At 52.5% G+C, this 18,664-nt stretch overlaps 1 protein-coding gene across 2 annotated transcripts in view; it reads right to left on the bottom strand.

Moving 5' to 3' along the window:
• The window catches only part of COL22A1 (collagen type XXII alpha 1 chain), a 249,072-nt gene extending 233,134 nt beyond the window's left edge, over positions 1-15,938 (bottom strand). For both annotated transcript variants that reach the window (XM_047783198.1, XM_047783199.1), the window contains exon 1: positions 15,496-15,938. The gene's annotated coding sequence lies outside the window, so the exon portion shown is untranslated. The remainder of the gene's footprint in view (positions 1-15,495) is intronic.
• Between the last annotated feature and the right edge of the window lie 2,726 nt (positions 15,939-18,664).

Below are 18,664 nucleotides of genomic sequence, written 5' to 3'. Positions count from 1 at the left end.
AGCAGATTGTCGAAGGAATTGCATAATGAAACTGCATGTAAAGCGGCTTTAACCCAACCTTAAAGCCAGGTCACGGATGTGAGCCAGAGCTGGGATGCCAAGCCACATGGGCTTCCTCAGCCCACCTGCCATCCAAGAGTCCCTGTACCTGGGGTAAAGCAGCTCCCCCATGGCCAGTGTGCCAACCACTGTTCCAGTGGATATTTATGGAGCTGAAAATCCCCAGTCCTGATGTTCAGTTCTCTAGAGAAAGGGCTGAGGAAGTGTGTGGGTACGATGTGTCAGGCACCTTTCAGCAATAACTTCTCTGCAAGTCAGTACCATTGTCCCCGGCTTCCTGAGGATGAACCTGGCATCAGGGAGCCCAGACAACTCCACTAGGCACCCAGGCCCGGAAAAACAGAGCTGGACCTGCCATCAGGCCTGAATGACCCTGAAGACCACACTCTTCCCAGCACTAGCCTTTAGCACGTGTCCCGTGTTCACTAAGCACCAGGAGCCAGTCCAAGGGCTTATACAGAATAACTCGCTTAATCTGAATGGAGGTATCATGAGACCCACTTTACGCAGGCACAAAGGACTTGGGAACCTGCCTGTGACTCCACACTAAGTAGCCAGGATTCAGTTCCAGGCAGTTACACACTTGTAATCAAGCAACGATGTGGCTTCTTGGGATGTTGGAATCTGGCTGGAGATACAGCCTCCTTGGCTGTGGCCTAGAGTTATTTTCACACACTGTCCTCTTTGATTGGCTCATGTTTTGTCGAGTGTTTGCACCTACGCTCATGGGAGCTATTGGGCATGTTCTTTTCTGAGAATGCCTTTGTTCAGTTTAGGATTAGGGAGATGCTGGCATCTTAGAAGAGGAAGGAAATGTTCCCCGTGCTTCCATCTTCCAGAAGGTGTTATAGAGAAGAGAATGCATGGAATATTCATCACAAAATGCCCACTGAGGAGGCAGGCCTCGTATGGAATCCTTCTTCTCTTTGGCCATATCAGTGAGACTCCATCCCCACAAGAAGGGGTGTCGCTAATCCATAAGGGAGGCTGTGAGGGTTACACAAAATAACTTCGACAAAGTATGCAGCACAGATGCTGGCACAGATCAGGTACACTGCAAATGCACCTGGTGAGATTGGTGTCAGCCTGTTTTCCCAGCCACTCCAGCCAGCTCGGGTTCTAGCCCAGCAAGCATGGATACCACTATTCCACTTCCCTCTCGCTAGCTCTTTCCAGGGCTTGGCTGCCAAGCAGGGACAACACAGGCCACACCCTGTTCCTGGGAGGCAGGGCTCTGCCATTAGTCTCCAAAAGTCCAGCAATTAATTTACTGAGTTGAGTGCCTTCCACAGGCCAGCCCATCGCCATAGTAACCAGCTTTTCCTATTCAGGGACTCAGAGGTGGGGGAGAAAAGACACTGAGCAGAAAGCAATTTAGAGGGAGAAAATGAGATCTGGCACATTCCGAGGGCAGCCTGGGCAGAGTGCGAGCTCTGTCTGCTTCAGAGGGTCTGGCCGCTGCCCGCTGGGGGTGGAGACGGGGTAGAATGAGGCACTGCTGATGTGTTACCGTGGTGACAGGCGATGCTCTGGGCAGGAATCTGGGGGAGACATAAAAGCATGGTGTGCTGTGTCCAGGCCCCCGAGCCAGGTCCTTCTCCCACAGGACCAGCCCTGAGCCTCTGCTGGGCTGTCTGTGATGCAGGCTGCACTTGCTGGTCAAGAGGAGAACAGGGAGCTGGGTGGCCTCTGTCTCTACGGAAGCTTCAGAGCCCAACTGCCTGGGAAGCGCTGGTGGACCTGCCTCCTGGATTCAAACCCCTGCCCTGTGGGGCCGGGAACAAGTCCTCTTCAGTCACCAGACAGAGCCGGAGCATCTTCTGCACCCAGGCTCTGTCACAGGCGTTGACTGCTCCTGGGGCAGTCGGCCCAACATCTAAGCTTCTACATCAGAATCCCTGTGTTCAAAGTCCAATTCTGCCTGTGATTTGCTGGGCAATCCGAGGGAAGTCACTTAACCTCTCTGGACCTCAGCCCTCTCGAGTACGGAGTGGGGATAATAGCACCTATGTCGCAGGTCAAGGGGAGAAGGAAATGCATCACTACATGTAAAAAAGTTCAGGACACTGTCTGATCCCAGCGGGTCTTCAGGTATACACTGTTAGGGACCTGCCAATCCTTCGTTTCCTCATCCATAAAACAGGAACAGTAGCGCACGTTCATAGATCTGCGGAGGAGGTCACATGAGGTGATGGTGTGATAATCCTTCACAAAATAAAATGCTGACCGCTATTGCCATGATCAATAACAGGGGAGGCGTTTCCATGGCGGTGCCATAGGATCAGTGGCATCTCTGCAGCACCAGGACGCAGGTTCCATCCCAGGCCCAGCATAGTGGGTTAAGGATCCGGCGTTGCTGCCGCTTCAGTGGAGGTCACAACTACAGCTCAGATCTGGTCCCTGGCCCGGGAATGGCATACGCCGCAGGGCGGTCAAAAAAGAAAAGAAAAAAATAATATATCAAGGGGATACTCATCCGTCTGAGCCACGTAGAACTCAGCTGATGTGGCCCCTGTAGAGGTACTGGGGGTTCCTTGTTTTATTCTCTACTTCAGTCCTGCCCTAGATGCATGGATGCAGGCACAGAGAGTCACACACTTTGTCCACAGAGCTTGCAACCTAATGATGGAGACAGATAAGCGAGGACAGCTTACATTTCCACCTGATCAGTGCTCTGCTAGAGGGAGCACCTGACTCGGGCCTCCTGGAGGAGGTGATGCCAGAGTCGAGCCTGGAAAGATGGGTGGAGACTAGGTGGCAGGGGTGGGGGGCACAGGCGTGGCCTTCCTTAGGAACAGTTGCCTCCCTCCCAGGACCATTCATGATGAGCAATAAGTACACTATTCAGAGGAGGGGGCGAAGGGAATGGTGAAAATCAGTCTGGAGCAAAAGGTAGGAACTCGTGGAGAGGGAAACGTCCAAGTTTGAGGAAAGAGTCTTAGTAAAGGCAGGCTAGGGGCTTGCGCGGGGACCCAGAACGAAGGGCCAAACTCTGCCCTGAGACCAGTGCGTGTTGTCATGCCTGGGCATGGCATACACAGATGCGACCTGGGCGAATGGCAGGTGGCGCAGAGGGACCAACATCCAAAAAGAGAGGCTGATAACCTCTCCTAAGGCTGTAGCAGGTGCAGTGGTCCAGCTGCAGAGTCCGTAACACCAGGTGACCAGCAGCAAGTGGAGAGATGGGGAAGGAGAGGGTCTGGAAAGAAGCCCAGGTGCCCAGTTAGAGCATCCAGAAGCCGGTCACGGAGCGAGGTGGGGGTGAGGACATCCTGAGCGAGTCTGAGACCCTGGAAGACAGGCAGGTGAAGTCAAAGACAGATGGACACTTGAGTCTAGAGCTTAGAAGAGAAACTGGGGCTGGAGATCCTCCTGGAAAAGAGCAGGGGGAGTGGAAGACAGAGCCCTGCAGGCAAGCAGTGTGCAGGCCAGGGTGGGGGCGAGGGGAGAGGCCAGTCCTTCCCCTCAGACACTGTCAGCTTCACCCTCAATTACCACCACTTAGTCATGGGAGTGCGTATGCTGCAGTACTTCTGTAGCTCTGGTTCTTCTTCCCCTGACCTAATGTTTTCCTGTGAGTTTTATGGTAGAGAATTCTCTGTGGTGTACTTTTAACTAAAAATAAACAAGCAAATTAAACCTTCAAGAGAAGGAAAAGACAAGCTGAAGAGCAGGAGAAAATATTTGCAAAAGATACATCAGATGGAGTTCCCTTGCGGCGCAGTGGGTTAAGGATCTGGCAGTTGCCACTGAAGAGACTTGAGTCGCTGCTGTGGTGTGGATTCGATCCCTGGCCTGGGATCGTCCACATGCCATGGACATGGCCCAAAAAATATACCTCTGATAAAGAATGGTTATCCAGGAGTTCCTGCCATGGCTCAGTGGTAAAGAATCCAACTAGTATCCATGAGGATTTGGGTTTGATCCCTGGCCTCGCCCAGTGGGTGGAGGATCCAGCATTGCCGTGAGCTATGGTGTAGGTGGGCAGATGTGGCTCAGATCCCATGTTGCTGTGGCTGTGGCTGCGGTTAGGCCGGCAGCTACAGCTCTGATTTGACCCTTAGCCTGGGAACTTCCACATGCTGCAGGTGTGGCCTTAAAAAGACTTAAAAAAGAAAAAGTTATCCAAAATATACCAAAAACTCTTAAAACTCAACAATAGGAAAACAAACAATCTGATTCTTTTCAAATGGGCTTATGTTCTTAAACAGCTCACCAGCAAAGATGTATACGCATGGAAAATAATACAATGAAAAGACGCTCCACATCATGTGTTGTCAGGGAAACGCAAATTAAAACAACCGTGAGATACCATCCCACCCCTATCAGAAAGGCCAAAATCCAGAGCACGGACAGCGCCAAATGCTGAGAGAGCATGGAGCAACAGGAACTCTCATTCATTGCTGGTGGGAACGCGAACAGAAAAGCCACTTTGGAAGACAGTTTGGTGGATTTCCCCTAAACTAAGCATGTTCTTACCGTATGATCCAGCAGTCACCCTCCCTGGCATTTATCTAAGGGAGATGAACACCTATGTCCACACAAATCCTGCACATGGGTGTTTAGAGGCCCTTTGTTCATAACCGCCAACACTTGGAAGCAACTAAGGTGGCCTTCGGGAGGTGAATCAATAAAGCAACTGGGGTCCATCCACACCATGAAATGGTGCTCAGTGGTGAGAAGAAATGAGCTATCACGCCACGAAAAGACTTGAAGGAAACTTCAATGCACATTACTAAGTGAAAGAAACCAATATGAAAAGGTTATATACTGTATGATTCCTACTCTATGACATTCTGGAAAAGCCAAAACTATGGAGACAGTTGAAAAGATCAATGGCTTCCAAGAGTGTGGGGGTTGAGAGGCTGAACAGGCACAGAGGATTTTTTAGGGCAGTGAAAAGACATGTCTAAAATGTCCATCGACGGATGAATGGGTTAAGAAGAAGTGGTACATATATACAATGGAATATTACTCGGTCCTGAAAAAGAACACAATAATGCCATTTGCAGCAACATGGATGCAACTAGAGATTCTTGTACTAAGTGAAGTCAGAAAGAGAAAGACAAATACCATGTAATATCACCTATATGCGGAATCTTGAATATGGCACAAATGAACCTATCTACAGAATAGAAATAGCCTCAGAGACATGGAGAACAGACTTGTGGTTGCCAAGGCGAAGGGAGGGAGTGGGATGAATGGGGCATTTGGGGTTAGTAGATGCAAACTTTTGCATTTAGAATGGATAAGCAATGAGGTCCTACTGTCCAGCACAGGAACTGTATCCAGTCTCTTGGGATAGACTATGAGGGAAGATGATATAAGAAAGGGACTGTGTATATACATATGACCGGGTCACTTTGCTGTACAGCAGACATTGGCACAACATTGTAAGTCAGCCATACTTTAATTTAAAAATTCAACTAAAACAAAAAAAAAAAAAGAAGAAGAAGAAAATACATGTCCAAGCCCGCAGAGTGGCAGCTGATGAAGCGGTTGCAGGGTAAGAGATGGGGTGAACATGGAATGGCACAGATGACGTAAACGGCCGTCAGAGCCACGTTGCGGTTTCCCGGCAATCATTGCGTCTCTTTATGACGAGCTGACAAAATGATTCTTACCACTGAGGAATCTCAAGTCCAGGAAACTGAAGATGTGTGTCCCAGATCGTATAGCCAGGAAGCTGCAGAACTAGAATTTATTTCCAGGCTACCATCATCCTAAATCCTGTGTCCTCTCAACTTAGCCACAGAGGACAGGTTCCCTTCCCCCCCACCCCATAGAATGGAAGTACTTGTCAGGGTGTCTTGCAGAAAAGGGAAAGGATAAGAGCTGAGGCCAGGAGGAGCCTCTGGTCCTAACAACCAGCAAGAACATCCTTGCAGCCCTGACACCCTCGCCATTCACACGACGCCAGATTTCAATGGAATCCGCTTAAGCCTTAACGCTGCCAAAATGCAGGATTAACGTGATGGAAGGAGATGGAAATAGAGTGATAGATGTGTTTTCCTGACCTCCTTCCTCATGCTGCGGAATTCAAAGATATTTCCTATCCGTTCTTTTTTTTCCCTTAGAAGAGGCCAGATGCCAGCTGTGTGCCTCTGCCATTTGCCATGAAACTCAAGCCATATCTGTCTATTCTTAAAACAAAGGCAATTTCTTAAACTGGCCCCCAAAGGACTCGAAAGGCACGTCCCACTCCGGGAGCCATCGCCCACTGCCCCATTCTTCCGCTCGGCCTGTGAGGTCACTGATTAATGCACAGACTGGATGCCAGGCGTTGTTTTAATCACTGGGTATAACAATGCCCCGCCTCCTGGGAACGTCCTTTCTAGGGAGAGAAGAGAAAAACCAAACCAGGAAACAAATAGAGCCATGTGGTTTCTGAGAGTAGTCAGTGATTTGAACACAACAGGGTTATGAGATAAAAGGAGTCGTGAGCAGGACAATTTTTTTCTTGTCTTTTTCTAGGGCCGCACCCATGGCATATGGAGGTTCCCAGGCTAGGGGTCAAATCGGAGCTGTAGCTGCTGGGCTCCACCAGCCACAGCCATGCGGGATCCGAGCTGTTTCTGCGACCTACACCACAGCTCACGGCAACGCCGGATCCTTCACCCACTGAGCAAGGCCAGGGATCCAACCCGCAACCTCATGGTTCCCAGTCAGATTCATTAACCACTGAGCCACGACAGGAACTCCCAGAACAATTTTTACACTTTGTAAAGTCTCCTCTGAGCTGGGGACATCTGAGATCTGACTGATGGGACGGAGCCCGCTGGTCAGAAAGAGGGACCCGGATGGAGTGAGGAGGCAAAGGCCTCTATGGGCTCTGGGATTCCTGCAACCAACAGCCTTGGGAGTGACCTCTCGCCCCTGACCTCACCATTGGCACTTCCTTACAAGATCCAAATGAGGCTCCTGACACACAAATGTGAACTTTGGATCGAGGATGCAGTGACCTCTCACTGCCTCTGACAGAGCTCAGAGCCCACATCACAGACCCTCAGGCACTGGATGGTACCCACATCTCCGGCCTCACCTCTGTCACCTGCTTGCATGTTGGCCTGGCCCTATGAGAACAAGGAAGACGCGAATGGAGAGCTGGCAGAGCTGGGGCCGCCCGAATGCCCATGATGCCAGGTGGCAAGGATGAGCGAGCTTCCCATGAGTCAAATAAAGATCACAAAAGCAAGGTGGGTTTGGGTTATGGGGCTGGTACCCAACCAAGACAGCAGCGTGCACAAGGAGACTCCAGCCGTAAGCAGCCGCAAGAGGGCGTCGCCGGAGTAGAAGCAGAAGGGGTAGAGAAAGACCTCCCAGGCTGGGGGACCCCAAGTTCAGGAAGCTATGTGAGAGAACCACCACTTGGGTGCCTGGAACACAGCAAAGTATGGGTGGTAAGGACAGCCAGGAGAGGACTGAGCCACTGAGCCACTGAGGTACTAGCCACCACCCCCTGACCTCCCCCTTTCATCCTCACTCCAACCCCCAAGAGAAACCAGAAGAAGGAAGGAAAGAGCCCGCTCACTACCCCCTCCCCCACCCAGGTCCCTCGGGACAAGGGTTTAGCATCAGCAGTGACAGCAGGGCAGAGAGAGCTTTACTGCGATGATAGGATTAAACTCTGATACTAGAACTAACTGCCACAGCCCTTGCAGCACCTGAAAGGGAACAAAAAGCTATGTGATTTGGTTAAGATTTGTTCAGGGACAAGAAAATGACGTAACAAATGTCCCTTCCGCTCATCCCCTCGAGGAGGATGGCCCCTCCAATCGGAACGGAGAGAAACGCGAATTCACTTAAGGCTCGCCCAGCGTCAGCCACACAGCAGGGCAGTCCCAGGATGTCCCTACGGAATCCGCACAATAGTCTGCTGAGCTCAGCATCACTGTCCCTGTTCGTGGGCTGGAAACCCACGGCCAAGGCATTGCTTAGGTCATGTAGTTATCATGACCCGAGGCAGCAGGCTTCCCATTCTGGTCCCCTCTGAGGTCCTGCCCACAGTGAGTCTCCCCTGCCTGGTCCCTCTGTCCCCTACGCCTTCTGAGACTCCCTTCTGTAGGCAACAGAATCTGTCTCTTGCTTTGGTGAAACCATCTCCTCTTCTCTTGACCAACATGGTTCACGTGAGGGGACTCCACGGCCTGGCCAGTGGGGTGGCAGGTGGCATAGGACCAGACCAGACCAAGTTGGATGGCACATCCCTACTAGACGCTGGAATATGACAAGGGACAAGCACATTATCTGAGCTGGGCCCATCAGGGCCAGCCCTGGGACCTCTGCTGGAGAGGCCACAAAGACACGTACATTTCTGCCAGAACTGCTATGTTGGGAGACGTTGAAGGCCAGGTGCCATGACACGGGGGTAGGGGTGCTGGTGGGGGGATCCTGATGGAGAAGGAGGCCACCCGCTGATGGACACAAGACGAATCTTGGCACTTGAGCACCTTAGCCCAGTGTGCCCCAAAGTCCAGAAGCACCCAGAGCTTTTGTGTTGGGGATAAATCTGTCCCCACCCCCTTTTTTTAAACCTATGTCCATGTGAGCTGGGCTTCTTCCACTTGCAAACCACAGAGCAGGCCTTGTACTTAAGACCCAGCAGGTACGGCTCCATCTCGAGCTCACCCAGCCTCTGCCATGCGGCCTCCCTGCTTCCTTCCTCCCTGTCCTTCCTCTCTTGTCCCCTCTCGTTGCATCTTTGATTGACAGCTGCTCAACTTAGACAGGCTTTCCCAGAACCACCCTGCCCACCCTCCCCTCCAGGGGCTGACTTCCAAAACCCACCAGCCACCCCACCCCAAACCCCTCCCGGGCCAAGCGACAGTGGCCCAGATGGGAGCCCCACCCCTGCAGGAGAATCAGTCTTTCCAAACACCTGAGAGCTGCCACAGCCCCATTCGTGTTTCTTTCATTTTCAGTATTGAATGCTTCCTGATTTTTTTTTTCCTTCTTTCTTTCCTCCCCCCACCCCACCCTGAATAGACTGTCTCAGTTCATTTCACAAGAGACTGTCTCAGATTACAGGGTCCTGAGGACACAGAAAGATATTTCTGTTTAACTTATTTTGAGTAGCGTCTGGAGGGATGAAGCAATGCCCATAAATAGTGCCGCAGCATCCACACTGATTTTGGAGGTGCTGTCCCAGGAGGCTCCCCTTTTCCTGGGGGAGGACGATGAGAAGCCACAAGCAGATCCCCCCCCCCAAAGAGATTTGAGACATCACATAGATGGAGAGCCATGGACCGTGGGGCCGGAGAGACTAGTTTGGTTTCCGCCTCCAGCGCTGGCCAGCTGCGTGAGCTCAGCCACCGTCTCTCTCCAAGTCTCAGGGCCTCATCGGTAACAACCGCCTCACCAGCTGATTGGAAGGATGAGGGCCCCCATCACAGTGCCTGGCTGCCAGTCAAGGGCAGCCAGAAAATATGTCGGCATTCCCGATGTGGCGCAGTGGTTGATGCATCCGACTAGGAACCATGACGTTTCGGGTTCAATCCCTGGCCTTGCTCAGTGGGTTAAGGATCCGGGGTTGCCGTGAGCTGTGGTGTAGGTCACAGACACAGCTCGGATCCCGAGTTGCTGTGGCTGTGGTGTAGGCCGGTGGCTGCAGCTCCAATTCGACCCCTAGCCTGGGAACCTCCATATGCCACAGGAGCGGCCCTAGAAAAGGCAAAAAGACCAAAAAAAAAAAGTAAAAATACACTTTCATTACTTTTATAATTTAAACATTCTAATAAGAACTATTTTTTATTTTACTATTTTATTTTATTTTATTTTATTGTCTTTTTAGGTCCACGCTCGGGCATATGGAAGTTCCCAGGCTAGGGACTGAAATGGAGCTATAGCTGCCAGCCTACACCACAGCCACAGCAACACCAGATCCTTAACCCGCTGAGTGAGGCCAGGGATGGAACCCGAGTCCTCATGGATACTAGTTCGGTTTGTTCCTGCTGAGCCATGACAGGCACTCCAAGAACTATTTTTTAAAAGGAAATAAATGATTTTCCAAATGGCATATTTGCATCTTCAGATGAATTCTGTACATGTACCTTATATGCTTAAGGTATACGCTTTGGTTCAGGGCAGGGGCTTTGCACTGAGTCATGGGTTTGGATCCCAGCTCTGCTGCTTACTAGTTGTGGGATTAAATGTGCATCAGCCTCAGTCTGTCCATCTGCACGGGGATGGCAACATAGCTGATTTACAGAGTAAATGATGTGAGAATGTGTAGCATACAGCCTGGCACCAACTGGCATCCAACCTCAGACTCAGGGTCGCATTCTTTTTTTTTTTTTTCTTTTTAGGGCCGAACTCATGGCATATGGAAGGTCCCAGGCTAGGGGCCGAATTGGAGCTACAGCTGCCGGCCTACAGCACAGCCACAGCAACGCCAGATCTGGGCCGCATCTGCGACCTACACCACAGCTCATGGCGACGCCAGCTCCTTAACCCACTGATGGAGGCCGGGATCGAACTTGCATCCTCATGGATACTAGTTGGTTTCATTTCTGCTGAGCCACAACTGGAACTCCACATTTGCCTTCTTTTTATAGAGCTCAAAAAGTGTCATGGAAAGAGTTCCCTGGTGGCTCAGCCAGTTAAGGATCTGGTGTTGTCACTGCTGTGGGGCAGATTTGATCCCTGGCCCCAGAACTTCCACATGCTGAGGGCACAGCCAAAAAAAAAAAAAAATGTCAAGGGAAAGAAGATTTAAATTATTCTAAGTATCTCCAAAAACATGAAATAAGGGCTGGCAGATGGGAGTGGCAGGGAGAGGGCTTTCGTTTTAACCAGGTGGCCAGCCATACACCTCGGAGCCCCATGGGAGGTGGTGATTCCCCTGTCCCCAGAGGTGGGCAGTGCTGGGACAAGTATGATTCAGTCGCTGGATAAGGACACCAGGCAACGGGCCATGATGGGCATCTTACAGCCTTCAGACCAAAGAGCCCAGAAAAGGAATGATTATTTTTCAAAACTTTGTGTAGTCACTGAATCCATCCTTACAAAGAAGCTTGCAGTTATGTTTTATTTTATTTTTTTCTCTTTTCTGGCGGCACCCTTGGCATACGGAAGTTCCCGGGCCGGGATCAAATCGGAGCCAGAGCTGGGACCTATGCCACAGCTGCAGCAACACCAGATCCTTAATCCACTTCACCAGGCCAGGGACTGAACCAGCGCCTCCACAGAGTCAAGCCAGATCATGAACCTGCCGTACCACATTGGGAACGCCAGTGTTGTTTTATTTTCCAGTGAGATTTTGGTTAATGTATGCTTGAGGTTAGTTTGCTTTGTCTTGTCTTTATGGAATGGAGAGCAGGCTGTCCCACAGGTGCTGAGAGGAAAGGCTTCTCCTTGCAGAGAGTTCCAACCAAAAGATGCTATGAATTGTTTTGTTTTGTTTTCTAAAAGTGTATTATGAACCAAATTTTTAAAAATTAAAATGAGGAGTTCCCATTGTGGCCTGGCAGAAACAAACCCGACTAGTATCCATGAGGTTGTGGGTTTGACCCCTGGCCTCGCTCAGTGGGTTAAGGATCCGGTGTTGCTGTGAGCTGCAGTGTAGGTCGCAGACACGGCTCAGATCCCATGTTGCTGTGGCTGTGGTGTAGGCCAGCGGCTACAGCCAATTCAACCCCTAGCCTGGGAACTTCCATATGCCCGGGTGTGGCCCTTAAAATTAAAATAAATAAATAAATATTAAAAGGATACTAGAAGTAGTGAGCCTCCAGTAACTGGGAGTATACAAGCTCAGGCAAGCGGACAGCAGGAGGGAACTTAACCATCAGATGGAGTTTGTCACTGGAGGAGGCTGACAATGTCCTCGACCACAGCGGCCCGGCGAGTCCACCCTGCACACATTCCCTGGGTCTCTGCCGAGACCTCCCTTTGTTCGGGCCACAGGCCTGCCCGGCTTTCGGCCTCTCACGACTGCTCCGTCCTCAAACCTCCGAGAGCCATTCATGGTGAGCCCTGGACCCAGAAACTCTATTCCTTGGGAACAGCCTGTGGGACAGCACGGCAGAGGGGTGGAGGTCACGTGCAGAAAGGGGCTTGCTGAGGCAGCAAGCGGGGGCCGGGAGCATCGCCGCCTTCCCCCGGTGAAGGGGGTCTAAGAAGCAGTAGAACAAAATGGCACTTCCTAAAGCCGCAAAGAAAGTGGTGTTGCTAAATAATACAGCTGAGAAATGCTCCTGGCACATCATTCATCCATTCATTCAGCACTGCCTTCCTGTGGGCATTGGTTCACAACGCCACTGATCCCCAAGCCCTGGGCTGGCCCCAGGCAAGGTGCTATAGGGAGGAGAGGTCCGCGTGGCTGCCTGGCCTTGGCCTGGTCACCTCGGACGCCCACCCCACCCCCGACACACACGCCGGTACACGTGCGTGCACACATGCACACACACACACTGCTGAGTCCTGGGTGGGAAGACCAAAGGGCCGACTCCTCTCTGCCCAGACACCTCTCGGGAGCCCTGGGTTTGAGACCCACCTCCATCTCTAAACACACGCAGGCAAGTTACTTTCTCCTAGAAACTCTGTTTCCTCATCTGTAAAATGGGGGAATTGTACTTTTCCCAACTCACCAGATCCCTCTTCCCTGATTTTTGTTGTTATTTTATGAATAAAACTATTTTTACTTTTATTGAATAAAAAGCATAAAAATGAAAGTGATTTTTGTCAGGCAACCTGCCATGGCTTCAATTCTTGAGTAGAAGGACTGGCTAAAACATTGCCAGGGACACTTCCCACCCTAAAAACTCCTCGTGGGCCTTTCTCACTCTGGTTCTCCTGGCTGGCCTGCTGGCCTCCATGGGTAATTACGGGCTCTTTCACGGGGACGTTTCCCAAGTTGAGGAAAAGGCCTTTGTTGATGCGACAAGGGTTTAGGGCTCGGATCCCCCCATGTGACTCTGAATCCTGACTCTTGTATTCCCTCTACCCGTCCTCAGGTGAGTCGCTCAGACTCTCTCACCGTCTGGCTTCCTGTTCCTGGATGGGAATGGCCCACGCAGAGTTTGTGGTCCTGACCCACAGTGACCACACAACCTGTGTTGGCCTCTATGTCATCAGCAGCAGCACTGAAGGAAGAGATGGGGGGCCTGGGGGAGCAGCAGCATTTTAGGGCTGGAAGGAAAGCACTTAGGAAGCGCAGGATGTCACGCTGGGAGAAGACTGGCAAGGTTCAGATCAGCTTCTACCCCTGCCCCTGTCCTTGAACCTATACCCCCTACCCCAAGAAACGGCCATCCATCCTCTGTTGGGATCCCAGATGAGTGGATCTGGGGAATCCCTCCTGTCTCTACACTGCTCTGCACTGCACTGGGATCCAGTGGCCAGGGAAATCCTCCTGCTTCCCCGTCTGGGGACCAAGACAGCAGAGCGGCCGCCTCTCCTCCAGGCGCTCCTCCAGACTCCCGCGGCCACACGCCTCTCTCCTCCACCCCGCGGGATGGGCCGTGCTCATCTTCCCCGTGAGCCACAGCTCTGCTCCCTGGACACCCTGCTTCTCTGCACCCCTCTTAGAGTGCAATCTGAGGGAGACAGGTAACCCCAATCGTGCGGTCCAGAACTCCCTGCCAGGGACGCAGACCCTGGCTGACCCGAGGGCACCAGGCCAGGCTGAAGCAGGCGGCTACTCTGATGGCCTCGCTGGGACAGAAGCCAAACGTTGTCCCATCTTCTCATTTTTCAAGAGAAGCCAGAGATTAAGATGTGTACATGAAATCTCCTGAACGTTTCATGTCAGCAAATAATTAAAACACATGTAAAATAACCTCTGAAGCACTAAAACTGCCCACGGGCGGGATGAGGCTGTGAGCCACTTACTTAACCATTTTTGCAGATGCAAAAAAAAAAACCCAAAAGACCAACCAAGTTTTGAGAATCTGATAAAACGTTGATGAAGCCTCAGGAAAAAAAACAGTTACAAACAGATTTCTGCTTGGAACATGGATCCCCAGAGTCACTCCTGGCTCCCCAGGAAAGGAAATCCCCTTCTCTTCCAGTGTCTTTGCCTTAAAACCACAAGGTGGTAATTTCCCAAAGTCATGCAGCTGGCCCCTGGGGAGCAGAGTGACAAAGAAATCTAGGATGGGGTGGGGGCGCTTCCTCCCACAACCCTGATGCGACCCCCTCCTGGGTCTGTGAAGCAGAAGCAAGCGAAGACACACCTCCCAGGCACAGGCGCACACAGAGCTCGTCTGTCTCCCTTTACTGTCCCCACGAGGCAGCTGAGGAAAGAGGTTCACCGGGCACACTCCCCGAGCTCAGGGCAGCCAGAGAAAGTAGCAGAGTTAGGACCAGAAGGCAAGACGGCAAAGCCCCTGGCCTTCACCTGCACCTGCTGAGCCAGTTCCATCCTACTCAGCAGGCCCCTAGCAACCTGGAGCCCTGGAGCTGAGAACTTTCCTGGACCAGCTCAGCGAACTACACTAGAGCAGCTCTGAAGATCTGGTCCATTGGGTGTTGGGGGGAACGTGGGGGGGGGGGCTCTCACAGCACAAGTCTGGATTTCTAGGAACTTGCCTGGTGTACATCCTCAGGAGAGCAGACAGATGGGGACTGGAATGGCTTGTGTGGGGACAGGGGTGCCACACAGGGTTCTGGAAGGTGACAAGTATCAGAATGAAGCTCTGGGGAGGGGGACCAGGCAGGAGCCCCTGGACAGGAGTATGGGGGCTGCCTCCTTCAGGAGATGCCGGATAAGCATGTCCCCTGTCTGTCATCTCTGAGTCTGGACTTGAGCAGGGAGACAGAAGGGCACATTTTCCAATGGCACAACTACTTCCAGTTACATTTATAACCTGGTGAACCACCGTGGTTGGCTATAGAGGGCTGCGCTCCAGAAAAAGGACAGAAGTGCCAGAGAAAGTGGGGAGGCAGGATGTACAGCTCAGATAGGAGAGAGATTTAAACTTAGACCAACATGCAAAGATCCTGGACAAGAAATGCAAAACCGAAGGGAAGTCATCCTGCCCTACTTCACCCTTCTTATTTTGGGGTTTGGGCTTTTTCTGGCTTTTTTTTTTTTTTTTAAATCTTTCTGGCCCTTACTCCAAATTTGTTACCGGAAAGCCGAAAGAAGCTGGGATATCTCAACAACTCTCAAAGCAGAAACGAGCGGGCATCTGACATGCTGCCCTCATCCCTGTGGTCCCCGTCCCTTGGGGCTGCTTGAGGGGAATCAAACAGGTGCTTGCTTGGGACTTTGCTCTATGCTCCTCCAAAGCTCGGGGCAGAGTTGACGCACCTCTCAGGACTGAGGTCACTCCCTGAAGAGCCCAGTGTGTTCAGGCTCCAGAAGAAAACAACCCACGTTAGAGAAGGGCTCCTGCCCCTGACCTCCACTCTTCACTCCAGGTCAGGGGCAGATGGGCGGTGGGGGGCTGTGACCTCCAGCAGCCCCCCCTGGCGCAGAACAGAAGCCGGTCTTACCTGGCAGGGGAGAAGCTCAAAGGGATGTCAGCTGGGGTTCCAGTCCAGGGCGGGTCCACAGGAAGCGGTGGCTGGAGAAGAGGCCAGCCCCAGGCAGCCCCCTCCTGGGGGTCACCTGCCAGCGACCCTCCCCACCCTCCCCCCAAATCTAACCAGCTGACTCTCTAGAAAAGACTTGTAATGGGTCTAGGGGGCCTCCCACAGGCCAGGGGTCCGGAGAGAGAGAGCTAGTTTTCAAACCAAGAACTAAATAAATGCAGTAAATAGGTAAGGCTTGGAACTTAGAGAATAAAACAGAAAGTGTGTGAGAAACAGAAAAATAGGGAAAAGGGAGATACTGCCCTGGGGAGAAATGCAGCAGCGGCAGCCAGTCCAGCTGCTGCCCAAGAACAAAGCTGCTCCGTCCCCCCAGGGGCGAAGTGGCCCGAGCGGTGGGATCCCCAGCCCAGAGCTCAGGGGGCGGAGCCGGGGCCGCGGCGGGGTGGGCGGGGCGGGGCGAGGAGGGGCGGGGCGGGGCGAGGGGGCGGGGCTCGAGCCGAGAAGGAGACACACAGTCTCCTGGAGCGGGAGGGGCCGAGGTGGGGCGGGAGGTCCCCGGAAGAAAGCGGAGAGGGCAAGGGTGTGTCCCTACCCGACCACGACGCGGATAGTTGCCTGGGCATGGGGGCAGGGACAGTGTCGGGCTCCAGGCAGTGAAGCGGAGGCCCTAGGAAGCCCCGCACGGGGCCTGAGAGCTCGCAGTCCAATTATAGGCTTCACTGGATATTTTGGTCCCTTTTACCGTCCGGTCTGAAATAGCCCCCTCACTAGGCAGCAGCTGCGCAAGTTTGGCAAGTTTGGAGGGGCAGGGGGACGGGGCGGAACTCTGCGCCTGTCTGACACTGCGTCCCACTCCACCCCAGCCTCTACCTGCCTCCTCCTGCAGGTGGCCGCTGTACTGGCGGTCAGGACCTCCCCGGGGGAGGGGCGGATTGACATCCTCATTTTGAGATGAAAACTGCGAAAGTTCAGAGAGAGCCATTGTCACCTGCCAGGTGCCCCCCAGCGGAGCGCCGAGCAAGGGTGGGGGCCCAGGTGGATCTGATGAGAACACCTTTCTTCCTAAAGGGCTTCCCAGCCTCTAGCAGCAAAGAGTCAGCAGGTGCTGGCCTGAGGGCTCTTCTCCTTTGGCTTGCTGACCCTCTGTTCCTAAAAATGGGCTGGGCCTGGGTATTTTGAACTAGATGAGAACATGGCTTAATTTGTATGACCTCTCCCACCCAGCTCCCCTCCCAGTCAGGCTCCTGACTCTGGGGCGTCTTTATTTGGCTGCAGGGATTTAATAAACAGACAGTATGGGGCTCATCTGTGACTCAGGGATTTCTCAGCAACCCAGCCCCTTCCTTTCCTCCTCATTTCCCGCTGCCACTGTGGCAGTGCATTCTTTGCGTGGGTACTGAGGGCCGACTTGGTACCAGGCAGTGTCAGGTCCAGGTAATGGAACACCAGAGGTGTGCTAGTGAGAAGAGGCCCTGGGGCAAGATGGCAACTCCCTGAATGGGTGTCTTGCTTATCAGAGTCACAGGTGGGGTTTGGAGGCAGGGAAGAGAGTGATCACACCTGCGTGGGAGGGCTGCGTGGCACACGCATCACTGCCCAGTGTATGCCAGGACGGCCCAGGTGCAGGGTGGTGGGGGTGAGCCCAGGGGTGTGTGCCCTGCGTGTGCCCAGCCAGGAGTCCTGGACCCTGTCTGTATTTATTATTGCTGCTGTTAAAAATTAGCATGCATCTGGGAGTTCCCTTTGTGGCTCAGTGGTAACAAACCCGACTCGTATCCATGAGGATGCAGGTTCGATCCCTGGCCTCACCCATTGGGTTAAGGATCCCGCGTTGCTGTGGCTGGGGTGTAGGCCGGCAGCTGCAGCTCCGCTTGGACCCTTAGCCTGGGAACTTCCATGTGCTGTGGGTGCGGCCCTACAAGGCAAAAAATAAAAATAAAAAAAAAGAACGAAAAAAGCCTCCCCAGGTTAGAAAAGCTGCTGGAGCCCAGTGGCCTCCCTTGCAGCTCCTTTCTGGCTTTGGAAGAGGCCAGGCTGGCATCTTAGTCTTCCAACGCCTCCTCCCTGCTGTTCCTTCAAACCAGCCTCTTCACTACAATGGGTCTGTGGGTTCAAAACTGCTCTGCCCCCAGGAAGTGGACCCTAGGATTCCCTTTGTCCTCCCATCTCTGCCAAGAGGGGCAGGCCTCGAGGCTGGAGGAGTGAGCAGACAGTTCTGGAAAGACCATTCCGGAAAGCGTTTCGTCTCGCTTCTTTCCCTTTCTGGACTGTTCCTCTGCCCGGATGACAAGCTATTTGCATTTCTGAGATGTGTTAAACAGAAATAGAAAATACGCATGGATATCATTACGCACCAAGAATGTCTGGATGTGCAGCAGACAGAGAGTAAGGCAATGCCCTCCCAGGCCCAGATTTCTCCTCATTTCCGCCACCCGCTCCATCTCGGTGATAATGAACACGTAGAATAACTTTAAGGCGATTGCCAGTCACAGTTAATGCTTCCGTGTGGAAATATCACAGATCGTTGGCTCAGGGTTCCCCAAAGTCCTTCGGAAGTTTCTGGGAAGAATCCCCTGAGGAGCTCATTTGGGTTGCTGGCTGTCGTTCCTTCGCGCCGTGTAGCATGGAGATGCCTTTGCCTTGCTCCCTGTCAGCATCAGGGATGGCTCAGGCATCCTTTCCAGAGGTCCCCTTGCTCCATCATCGGCTCCCAAGGCAGCTGTTTGCCTCTCCCTGGTCCAGCCCAGCTGGTGCACAGCTCACTTGTGTCTTTTTTCTGCTGCCTTCTGCCACCAGCCAGAGAAAGTTTCCAGACTTCAGGCGCTCATGGGATTATATCATGCTCTCCCAGACAATCTCAGACCTCTTCCCTCTATTCGGGTCCCTAGGGCCCTGTTGCATAACACAATCAGAGAAGCGACGTCACAGGCTGTCATTCTGGGGGGTAGGGAGGAGCATTTTCCTGGGAGTCTTCGTTCTGACCTCCCAAGCCCTTTTTTCAAAATTCAGCACTCACAGAAATTCGTAATTACCTTTTCTCTTCCTGTGAAAAAAACTTGTTTACTTCCTGCGTTTCTATTTGACCTCAGTGTCCATGAGGGCAGGCAAGGCATCTTCTTGTTCACTGCTG

This window comes from Phacochoerus africanus, chromosome 6, assembly GCF_016906955.1.
Source record: "Phacochoerus africanus isolate WHEZ1 chromosome 6, ROS_Pafr_v1, whole genome shotgun sequence".
Classification (NCBI taxonomy): domain Eukaryota; kingdom Metazoa; phylum Chordata; class Mammalia; order Artiodactyla; family Suidae; genus Phacochoerus; species Phacochoerus africanus.
Note: the sequence above shows the minus strand (reverse complement) of the source record. Positions and strands in the feature narration are given on the sequence as shown.